Here is a 12,647-nt window from a genome sequence, read left to right on the forward strand (position 1 = left end):
GAAAGGTCCATAGAAACGTACAGACAGCAAAAAAACATTGTTAGGAGTTTCAAAGCAGAATTAAACTTAAATTGTGGGCAAGGACCCTAATGGTCTCTTGTATCATAAATGTTTCCCTTGGCCTGCCAGTGGGAACTTACACTGAGCCGTGCATGCGCAGCTCAGAGTACATTTACAGTACTTCTCTGTACCTCCCATGTAAATGTGCCATAGTGTGCTAACATGTGGTGCATATAAGCACATCATGGCATAAACCTCCTGGGGGGCCCTTCAAAAATAAAAACTATAGCAGAGTTAAATTCCGCCTTAACTTTTCCTCTCTGTTCTTCAGCAATGTATTCATTGAATGGCACATCTTAGAGATGTTTTACAAACCAATAAAGTAGAATTAAAGTAAAAAAATGATTTTTTTTTAATTGCAGAACAGACATACTATGAGTGGTCTATGTATACAACATTTTCTGAACAAATGACACACACATTCGTGCAGGTTCTACAAATTTTGGCCGTAATTTCGGTAATAGATTAACCACTTCCCGCCCAGCCTATTGTCAGATGACGGCCAGAACAGGACTTTCATCTGTCTGGGTGGACATCATACAGTGTCCTCCAAGAAACATGCCTCATGGGCCACGCTGCAGCACGATCGGTCACTGGCTGTGTCCACCAGACACAGCCAATGACAGATCACTGTACCGGGTCACTCTCAGTACCATGTGATTGCTGTGACCAATCACAGCAGATCACATGACAATCTTTGATTTATGCCATTCATCGTGTACCATTGTGCTGCTATCTGAGATTGGTCATAGTGATCACATGGTACAGAAAGGGCCAATCACAGCCCACCTGTACTATGTCATTAGCTGTGGCCAATCACAGCTAATCACAACAATACATACTGAAGGAGTCAATTTAATATTTAATTCAGTAAAAATGGTCGCTTAGAACAGTGAAATTTACCGGTTTAACCACTTGCCTACAGGGCACTTATACCCCCTTCCTTCCCAGGCCAATTTCCAGCTTTCAGTGCTGTCACATTTTGAATGACAATTGCGCGGTCATGCAACACTGTACCCATATGAAATTTTTATAATTTTTTTGGAGACAGATAGAGCTTTATTTTGGTGGTATCTAATCACCTCTGGGATTTTTATTTTTTCTTAAACCAAAAACCACTGAAAATTTAAAAAAAAAACCCGGTTTTTCTTACTTTTTGTTATAAAATTCTGTAAATAAGTGATTTTTCTCCTTCACTGATGTGCGCTAATGAGGCTGCACTGATGGGCACTGATAGGCTGCACTGATGGACACTGATATGTGGCACTGATGGGCACTGATGAGGAAGCACTGGTAGGTGGCACTGATGGGCATTAACAGGCATCACTGATGGGCACTGAAAGGCAGCACTGATATATGGCACTGATAGGTGGCACTGACTGGCACTGATAGCCAGCACTGACTGGCACTGATAGGTGGCACTGATGCGCACTGATAGGCGGCACTGACTGGCACTGATAGGCAGCACTGACTGGCACTGATAGGTGGCACTGATTGGCTGCACTGATAGGTGGCACTGATCGGCATTGATATGTGGCACTGACTGGCACTGATGGGTGACACTGAAAGGCAGCTCAGATGGGCACTGATATGTGGCATTGATGTGCACTGGTAGGCACTGATATGTGGCATTGATGTGGCACTGATGAGCACTGACAGCTGGCACTGACGGACACTGACTGGTGGCACTGCTGGGGCTACACTGATCATCAGTGCTTTGATGAACAGTGTAGATGTCTCCTCCGCGGAATGCCGATTACCGTCTCTCCTCTCCTCTGTCAGTGTGACAGCTCGTGAGGAGAGAAATACCGATAACCGGCATTTCCCTGTTTACATGTGATCAGCTGTGATTGGACACAGCTGATCACATGACCAAGCCGACATCTTCGGCTCTTTTCGTGGTCGGTGATCCGCTGTGTCCGAGGGACACAGCGCACCGTCGATCGCCGCGCTGCACGCTCTCTGAGCTGCGCATGCACAGTGAGAATGGGAGGACGTCATATGACGTCCTCCCAGAACGAGAGAACCACCTTGCGCCCGTCATTGGACTATATGGCAGGCAGGAGGTGGTTAAGCAATCATAAAAAAATAACTCCTGATCACTTCATTATGGTAATATTGACTTCACTATGGTAATATTATATTGCTCTGGTCACAGTGTCTTAAAAATAAATCCTAATAAATAAAAAGAATAGAAAGAAAAAATATCACAAAATCGAAAAAGAAAAAAACTTTTTTTTTAACCACCAGTCAGTGTCTCTGATCACCGTCCACACCAGTTATATGATGATGCTGTACTGCACTGGTGACAGAATGTAAAAAATGACTCTTACTAAAACCTTTGGACTGTCTACTTTCCAAAAAAGGGGTCATTTGGGGGGTATTTGTGCTGTCCTGGCGTTTTTGGGCCTCAAGAAATGAGATAGGCCATCAGTACATCAGAACTGGTCAATTTTCAGATATATCCCATAGTTTGCGAACTCTATGACTTTCCTACAGACTAAACTTTGGGTTATTTTCACCAAAGAAATGTAACAGAATACATTGTGGCCGAAATTTATGATGAAAGGTTATTTATTTGCTTTAGTTTATTTAGCAAAAAATAAAAAACCCAGAGGTGATTAGATACCACCAAAAGAAAACTCTATTTGTGTGAAAAAATTAATAAAAATGTATTATGGGTACAGTGTTGCATGACCGCGCAATTGTTATTCAAAGAACGACAGTGCTGAAAGCTTAAAATTGACCTGGGCAGGAAGTAGATAAAGGTGCCTGGAACTGAAATGGTTAATTCATCAGCTCCATCTAGTGGCCAAAATGTGGTATATTTTCTCATTGAGGTATTTCAGTAAAGTATTATTATTATACAGGATTTATATAGCGCCAACAGTTTGCGCAGCGCTTTACAATATAAGGGAGACAGTACAATTACAATACATTTCTGTACAGAAGGAATAGGAGGGCCCGGCTCGTGGAGCTTACAATCTAAAGGAAGGGGCAGGTGGTACAAAAGGTGATAGCTGTAGGCGATGTTCTGATGGAGGTGGTTCAAGTACAGTTCTTAGGTGGAGGTGGGGTAGGCTTCCCTGAATAAGTGAGTTTTCAAAGATCGCCTAAAGGCTGACAGGGTGGGCGCTGACCAGACATACTGCGGTTGGGAGTTCCAGAGGATGGGAGAGGCTCTGGAGAAGTTCTGGAGGTGAGTGTGGGAGGAGGTGAGGAGGGAGCTAGAGAGCAGGTTGTGGGAGGATCAGAGCAGGCGATTTGGCTGATATCTGTGGATGAGGTTGGTGATGTAGCTAGGGGCAGTGTTGTGGATGGCTTTGTATGCTGTGGTTAGCATTTTTGAATTTTATACGTTGGGTTAGTGGAAGCAAATTATACAGCATTTTGGAATGCCTAAAGTCTATGAAATATTCACCTCCGTTCTAGTGATGTGATCATTTACTACACTTTCCTACTTTATGATATTTATGTGTCTGTGTGTACAGGTCCAATGAAAGCAATGGGCTGAATTCAGAACGCCAAAAAATGTGGCATTTTTGGCACCCATGTGCAAGAGGCCTCATTTACTCTAGGTTCACACCTAAGCATTTTCCGCAGCATTTTGCATAAACGTACTACAGTCCATTTAACATGATTCCCTATGGGACACGTTTACATCTCCACGTTTTCAGCCAGTGCGTTTTTTGGAAAGGGTCAGGGACTTTTGCGTTATTTAGACTTCAATGGAAATGCTGCAGAAAAGCGTGTAGTGCGTTTTGATGCGTTTTGCATATTAAATCTGCCTAGCAACAAGAAAAATAAAACAAGCAAACGAAAAAAGCAAAACGCAACAAAAACGTGGCAAAAACGCGTGTGCAAAATGCAAAACGCACTGCAGAAACAGATCAAATGCAAGCTGCATAGGTGTGAACCTAGCCTGACACAGGTATACTATAGCGTACGCACATGCAAGGGCCGTGTTTGCCTGCATGGGGATGCACAGCCGCTGCTTCCAATTTGACAGCCATGTTGGTGTCGGTGCACATCTCCAAACGCAAACTGCACAGCTTAAGCGGCTGTTAAATTGGGAGCTGTATCCATGCAGCCGCTGCATCTCAATTGGCATGAATGGGACTGCCTGCATGGGGATGTATGGGACATCTGTGCATCCCCACAGGTGTACAATATAGTACGTCCGTGAGAACAAGTCCTAGCATGCAGAAAACCAGCAGAAATAAAGCAGCTGACACCTCTACAGAGAGCCTTGACATACTAAAGATCAACAGAATGATTATATAATAATATAATGCATAGCAATGATAAAGGTGGAGGAACATTATCAGGAGTCTGGTGCTGCTAAACAACATTGTAGGACCTCATTCAATCACAAATATTCTACAACTGGCCAGGGGCCACAATGAAATAGTAATGGGGCCGCAGGCAGCCCAGAAAACACGGGTTTGACATGCCTACTCTACAGGGAGTGCGCAGTCGTCACATACTACATAGTGCACATCAGAGGAAGGGAACATAGAAAACACAATAAAACAGTTCTGATGAGTAAGAGAGGCTTATGAATATGTAAAGAAGTGTTTATCTTACCTACGCTGTGTGTTCCTACTTCCTAAACCTTACATCCGTTGTAAGATTGGGGGTTATATAAATAGAAAACAGCAGTGCTGGCCACATATGTTCTATGTTGTAATGGCCAGATTGCATCAGTACGTATCCAGATGTTTTCTATTACAAGAGCTAAATAACAGAAAATGTGCAATCTGATGGGAGGCTTTTTATCCACATTCACACAAAATATGTCTGTTGGCTTATGAAATCATCCCCTCACACTGGGAACCGGGGGGAGGAGTGACCACCGTTTTCTTGTTTTTTTTCCAAAATAAAGTTTTATTGAATATATATGATTCAAGGAATATACAGAGAATGGGTAGATGCAGGGGTGTATTTACCACAAGGCAAACAAGGCACTTGCCTAGGGCGGCATTTTTCAGGGGGGCAGCACCTCCCCCTAGAACAAGGGATGAAAGAAGGGACATGTGCACCATGAGATCTAAGAGAGGATGCAGCCTGTTTGATGGTGTATGTAGAGCCTGGCTCTCACTCCCGGGGATGTCCAGAGCTGTGAAGATGAGTGTCTCTGTATCGCTGGGGGGGTGATAGTGGAAGGCTCATTGGTTAGTCAATGTCATTCTCTCTCCACGGGAGGGGGAAGGGAGGGTTGTGTTGGTCTGTGTCCATGTGGGCATATGGTTTTCGCGTTGCCTAGGGCAGCACAAAACCTAAATACACCACTGGGTGGTAGTGGATATAACAATGGGGAGAACAAAAGACAAAACAACCCCTATAACAATCAAATGTAGTCATTTCCACAGTTAGCATCAAGTAAATACAATAATAGCACCATGTGTTAAATGGCAATTCAGTATCCAACATTCAGGAGGGCAAACTTTTCCTTTCTCTTCCCTTCCCTCCCCCCCCCCCCCTTGAAAGTGAGGGGGGCCTAATTCCACGAATCAAAGTCCTTCCAAAGTATGTATCAGTCCAATGTTTGCCATCAGCTGTAGTGACTAACACATGGATAGGAGTATAAAAGTAGTCAAGTTTACATGACAGTGAGATTAATTTGTTGAGTTAAGAAACGTCTCTGTATTCGGTTTGTCAGGGTGTAGGGCAATAATGCATCGAAGTGTAGTGTGGCAGAGTCGATAAAGATGTATTGTCCGGAGAGCCGCATACTGCCTACAGTAACCGGTTGCAGGGGTCTCAGCAAAGAGAGGAGGGGAATGAGAAGAGAAAAGGAAGAGAAAAGGAAGAAGAAAGAAAAAAAGAGAGAAGAGAAGGAAAAAAACTAAAAAGAAAAGGAGGGGTGGGGGAGGGTTCGAGGGTTGGGGTACTCTGATTGTAATAGTAGCGGTGACCACCGTTTTGTATTAACCACTTGCCGTCCACCTGCTGTTTATAAACGGCAGGATGGTGGCACTCCAGGGGTGGGTTGCCACTCATAAACGGCACCCGCCATTTCTAGCTGTGCGCACTCCCTGCCCGCTGTGTCCTCCAGACACAGTGAAACACCGCTCGTCGGACGGAACCTCTGTACGAGGTACCGATCATGTGATCACTGATTTGCCAATCAGTGATCACATGCAAAGTAGTAAGCAAGATATCACTGGTGACATCATTGCTTACTACGTGTGAAATCTGTGAATGATCACAGAGGTCACATGGTACAAGGCTATTCACAACAGCCTTGTACCATGTAACAAGCTGTGACCAATCACAGCTCACTCAGTAGTTCTCAATGGCTGCAAGAATGCAGACAGAGAGAAAGAGAAATGATTGCTTTTACATCCTATATGGGTGTAAAAGCAATCACTGTAAAAGAAAAAAAAAATCTTCATCACCCCCCACAAGTAGTACAGTGCCACCATGGTGACACTGTATTGCTAGGGTGACAGTATGTAAAAAAAAAAAAAAAAAAAAAAAAAAATTTTTTGGACTTTTATATTTACATAGCAAAAAAAAATAAAAAATCCCAGCGGTGAATAAATACCACCAAAATAAAGCTTTATCTGTCTCAAAAAAGTAGTAAAAAAATTCATATGGGTACAGTGTTGCATGACCGCGCAATTGTCATTCAAAGTGTGATAGCGCTGAAAGCTGAAAATTGCCCTGGACAGGAAGGGGGTGAAAGTGTCTGGACAGGAAGTGGTTAAAAATGACATAAACAGTACAGTCAATGAGCATTCTATGATGTGGGACCGAGAGTGGCGGAAGTCAACTGAAACATGAGGTTCATTTATCATAACAAAATGTAGGTGCAATTCAGCTGCCTGATGGTCAGCAGACTCCACAAGACAGTTGTTATGTTGTATTTTTGACCATGACGCCTGCAAACTTCAACAGATTTGCACAAGATTGCAACAGATTTACCAATGGAGATGGGACAGATGATCATTCAAAACAAATGCACAATTAGGATGTGGTAAGGGGGAAGGCTTTATTCTGTTTTAGTAGATGCACAGGAAAAAAAAAAGAGGAAAAGAAACAAAATGTCTCCATCCGGACCCAACTAAGTATTTTTGTGGATAGCACTTATGCCTGGCAGTACAATGGTCGTCGATTCGAATCCCAACAAGGCACTACCTGCCTGGAGTCTGCATGCTCTCCCGGTGCTAGTGTGGGTTTCATCTGGGCAGTGTTAATTTCATCATCTAAAATATTTTTTTTGCCAAAATTAGCACTATTTTAGTTGACTAAAATACGAGTAAACAATTCAGATGACTAAAACACAACTAGAATGGCATCCCCGCTGACAGGAGAGAGATCTGTGTTGTTTACATGCACAGATCTCTCTCTTGTCAGTTGCTCCGTCGATCACTGGGTCTCAACCATGAATCACTGGCCCAGGACCCAGTGATTGATATGTACAGGAGCCAATGGCAGCGCAGGTAGGCGGGCACGTAAGTCTCCCCAAACCAGTAAACGCAGAATCATGTATGAATACGTGATTATGCAACCACAAATGGTTATAGTGCAGTTGGCAAGCGGTTAACACTGGTTATGTATCACAATGGCTAAATCTGTGTCTGTAGTGCAAGTTTAAACCTTAAAGTGTTACTAAACCCAGGACCCAGGATATCTGGTCTCCCACAGTACACAGAACATGGAATGCAATTATTTTAGTAATTATAAACTGCTAAATACCTTTTCTTATCAACAGTTAGAGCAGTCTTGTGACTTCTAGCAGTGTCCAGCAGAGCACTGGTTAAAGCTTGTAGGAGGAGTTTTATTTCTGCTCTAGGAGGATGCAAAACCCCTGACCTCTGACCAGTGCTGATTGACCCTGTCCTGATCACATGTACTCTTCCAAGAAAAAAAAACGCCTCTCTAGCAATACACACTAAACTGAGCATGTGCAAATGCCTTCCGTTCAGTCTGTCTTATCAGAAGATAAGAGGTGGTCGCTTGAAAAGGGGGAAGAACGGAGAAGAAAGGATCAAAGGGCCTTTTTACACAATGCAGAGGATTAACCACTTAGGTTCCACAGTGAGTATAACAAGCATGCTTTACTGCATATACAGGTTGATTTTACTGAGTTTAGTAACACTTTAATGCCATAAATAATACCATTTTATTAGGTTACATTGAGACCACAGAGAACTAACAAATCCACCTTCTAACAGAAAGTTGTATAACAAAAAAAATAGGAATGTGGAGATTTGGAGGTTACTGAGAGCAATAGAAGGTGCTTTTTGAGTTAACCGTTTACCCACCACCATATAGCAGATATACTGCTACACGGCGGCATGGGTGCGCAAAATCATGTATGTATACATGATTTTGCATTTCTGGGTAGGTGGCGTGCACGAGTAGCACGCTCTCCCTACCTGCGCTGCCATTCGTGGACGCGGATGTCAATCACTGGGTCCCGGCCGGTGATTACCCGCCGGCGCCCGGTGAGGGCACAGCACAGCCATCCTGATTCCAGTGAAGTACACACTCCCCACCCCCTAGTAAAACACTCACTACACACAGTTAACCCTTTGATCACCCCTCATATTAACCCCTTCCTGCCCAGTGTCAGTGCTGTTTTTTAGCACTGATCACTGTATTGGTGTCACTGGGGATGTCAGTGACACCAAGTTAGTTCCGCCCCAGTGTCAGAATGCCAGTCCTGCTAAAAGTCACTGATCATCACCATTACTAGTAGGAATAAAAAAAAAAAACCCTGTATCTATACCGCCATTTGTAAATGCTATAACTTTCATGTAAACCAATTAATTAACACATATTGGGATTTTTTCCTTACCCAAGACATGTAGCAGAATACATTTTGGCATAAATTTATGACGAAATTTGATTTTTAAAAGTTTTTTACTGGACATGTTTTATAGCAAAAAGTCCAAAATATTGTTTTTTTATCAAAATTGTCGTTTTTTTTGTTTATAGTACAAAAAATAAAAACAGCACAGGCGATCAAATACCACCGAATGAAAGCTCAATTTGTGGAAAAAAATTTCACCTGGGTGCAGCATTGCATGACCGCGCAATTGTCAGTTAAAGTAGCGCAGTGCCGTAAGGCAGAAAATAGCCTGGTCAGGAAGGGGGGGGGGGTAAATCCTCTGGAGGGCGAGTGGTTAAGAATACATACTTGAATAGACTCTTTTCTTTTTTAAACCAGAGTTTAGTGTCACTTTAATTTTCTCTAGTTATGAAGACACTCATCGCTTCACCGGTGCATGTGATTTGACACCCAGATATAAATACGTTGTATACTGAACAATTCAATTCTACCCGTGATTATTTTTTTTTAAGCAGCCGGAAGATTTCAGCTGCAACTAGAAATTTATGATTTCAATATTTGCTCTGAAGTTCTGTATAAAAACCAGATACTTCCAGTTTATCTGGCTATCTATTGCTTTATCCCAGACCTATAAACGAATGGGCACACATTGTGCATAAACAAAATCTGTTATAAAAAGTAGGTTGATTAGTTTATACACATTTTTATATTTTTCAAGATTTCACAATAGTATTGACCACTGATGTCAAAACCAAAACCATTCAAGATAAAAAAACAACAAACATAATCACACTTTATGTAAAATGCTTGGTGGTGGACATAGGATAGAACACGGGAGAAATTGGGATAATAGATGAACAGATGTAAAAATCACCAAATAATACTACTATGTATGTAGAGCTACCCCCGTGGGGGGCATTGGTATTAACTGGTTCTTCACTAATCGTATATAGGCTGCCCAAAACCGCAAGCACCAGTCTATTCAATAATACAGTCTAGAGGATGTCTTTTTAAGATTTATTGCTTGAAGAATCTTTAACGGGGTGCAGAATTAGGGCATGGGATACTTCAAAATGGTTAACACTTAGCAATTAGAGGACAGTCTTCTCTGTAAGTAATTATGAGTAGGGCAGCACAGTGGCTAAATGGTTAGCACTTCCACCTGGCAGTAGTAGGGTCATTGGTTCAAATCCCAACCACGGCACCTCCTGCCTGGAGTTTGCATGTTCTCCCTGTGCCTGCATGGGTTTCCTCCCACCCTCCAAAGACATGCTGGTAGGTTAATTGGATCTTGTCTAAATTGGCCGTAGTATATGAATGTGAGTTAGGGGCCTTAGATTGTATGCCCCTTGAGGGTTAGGGACTGATGTGAATGTACAATATATGTAAAGCGCTGCACAAATGGACGGAGCTATATAAGTACCTGAAATAAATAAACAGTCCAAACCCTCACAGTTGAAGACCATGAGGTAACTTTCTGAACAGTCTAACGCCTCACAGCTGGGGACCATGAGGCAAGTTTCTTTGGCATCTGGTTACCTTACACCAGGGGCGGACTGACAACTCATGGGGCCCCCGGGCAATAGGGGATCATGGGGCCCCTGTGTCCTTGCCCAAACTCAAAAAAGCTTATGAAAAAGGTACCAGGGGCATCTCATGGGGCCCCCTACTGACCTCGGGCAGTGCTCGAATTTCCAAATGGTCAGTCCGCCCCTGCCTTACACTAATGCATAACAACTAGTGCTTCAAGAACACTGCACAGTCCCTGCATCAATTTAGGGTCTTTACTCACATGTCCCCTGGACAGCTACCTTCCAGCTTCCTGGAGATAAGGTCCAGTTAGTGAGCTAGACATTGTGGTAAGGACCTGCAATGAACTTTTAGAAAGATCCATGAAGGCCCTCAGCCCTGACACTGCCTCTAAAACAGTTGTACAGCCCATGGGCTGCCTGAGGGCTCTGGAACCCTCCTGGGGAGAAGAAATCCAGCTCTCCAGTGCTTCACACTATTGCCTTTCCAGACCCCTTCTGGGCATTCCTTTCCAGGGATTGGCTGGAGCATGATAAATATTCAGGCTGGTTATTTGCATTACCCTCCCGAAGCTCTGGAAGTTTCTTCCACAGGCAGGGGGAAGCAATCAAACTTTTCTGTGAAACCCTGAACAGACCAAGGAAGACGATCACTGCTCTGTTGATTACAGAAGAAGCCAAAAATTTAATTTACATAGCATCCTACTGTAACGGACCACCTGACAGCACCTCTATCAGTCCCCTGATAGAGCCTCCCCAGAGTGCGGAGTCTAAGTACCGGAACACTTGTTCACCAGGGCCCCTGATGGTGAGGATGGACTTGGAGCGTTCCGGGACCAGGTCGCAGCTACCGGGTATCTCTACCAGAGGTAGAGGAGTCTGCCAGAGGCTCCTGTGGGTTAAGAGTCTGATGTGAGGGAGCCCGGGGATCTCTGAGGGATGGATGAATGAGCAAGATCAGAGTCAAACAGGCCGTGTCGGTAACTAGCGGGTCGGTGCGGTACAAGACGGTAGGCAAGGGATAGTCAGGTCACACGCAGGGTAAATACCAGAAGATCAGATCTATAAGGGAGCATCCAGGAGCAGAGTCAGGCAAGCCAAGGGGTCAGGACAGGAGAAGGCAACAAGGTCAGACAATCCAGATCAGAGTACTCACAACACAGGCAACAGGATACGCAAAGGCCATTCGGCAACAAGTGTCTGTGCAGGGCTGGTTTAAGTAGCCCGCCCTGCACCTGACAGGCGCAGCCTAGGTCCTAGTGCCTGCCCAGTACTGTCATAGACGACAAGTGCGCCTGGGTCCTAGTGCCCTGCTGCCTGCATGGCTTGACAGACACCTACGCATGTGTAGACCGATGCGTCGTGATGGTCCTTGACACCTATTTGGCGTTTTTTCATTAATAAAGCGGTATTACACTATGGAGGTCTTTCTCTTTACCCCTGTCATGCATGCCTGAGCCTATTGTGTGAAAGGGATACTTGATGCGCTGATTACCCAAGGATTACCCAAGGTGTTGTGGCCCTTAAGGGTCGATGTTAGGAGGTGAGGAGGCACTTTAGCCACTGTGGGATAAGTCACAAAGAGTGTCACTGAGAGCACTTATAGTGTACACTGAAGATTGAAGCACTTTTTGTTGGACCGTCACTATCGATGTTTACACTGAATGATTTTATTCAATTGTCATTTCTTTCTTTCTTTCTATTTGTGTTGTTGCACCTATCACTTGATATATTAATAATGGATATCTAATTTTTGGTATATATTTCACTCTACCTGGTGTGTATACATATTGTTTGGCAGACCAGGCATTTTTTACACAGTGTGTTGCTGTTTTTAAGCACGGGTCACTTTGTATTATTTCAAGGATTGGAGTCTCACATTAATATTATTTATGTACAGTATATATATCTATTTTGGGTATATATTTCATTTAACCTGGTGTGTTTATATTTTTATTGGCAGACCAGGCACTTGTTTTTGCACAGTGTGTTGCTGTTTTAAGCACATGTCACTCTATATTATTTAAAAGATTGGCGTCTCATGTTTTAATTATTGCTTATTAATGTATATTTATTCACTTATATTTGTGTGTATATACACTGATTTGTTGCATTTGCATAGCGCTTCACCATTTTTTGTTATAATTGTGCTTCATTTAAAGTCCCAGGACAAATAAATTGGTTGTATGGATATATTAAGGGATAGAGGCACGTCACTTGGTGCATCAGGTCACATTCTATTTTTGTTATGCCCT

General features: G+C 43.3%; 1 protein-coding gene across 1 annotated transcript in view; it reads right to left on the reverse strand.

Annotated features, from left to right (window-relative positions):
* The window catches only part of LOC149459965 (fibrinogen-like protein 1), a 35,498-nt gene extending 30,706 nt beyond the window's left edge, over positions 1-4,792 (reverse strand). The window contains exon 1 of the mRNA XM_089680343.1: positions 4,648-4,792. The gene's annotated coding sequence lies outside the window, so the exon portion shown is untranslated. The remainder of the gene's footprint in view (positions 1-4,647) is intronic.
* Positions 4,793-12,647: the final 7,855 nt, after the last annotated feature.

This window comes from Staurois parvus, unplaced genomic scaffold (genome assembly GCF_062004578.1).
Source record: "Staurois parvus isolate SC_StPar_1 unplaced genomic scaffold, SC_StPar_1.0 ptg000242l, whole genome shotgun sequence".
In the NCBI taxonomy this organism is placed as follows: domain Eukaryota; kingdom Metazoa; phylum Chordata; class Amphibia; order Anura; family Ranidae; genus Staurois; species Staurois parvus.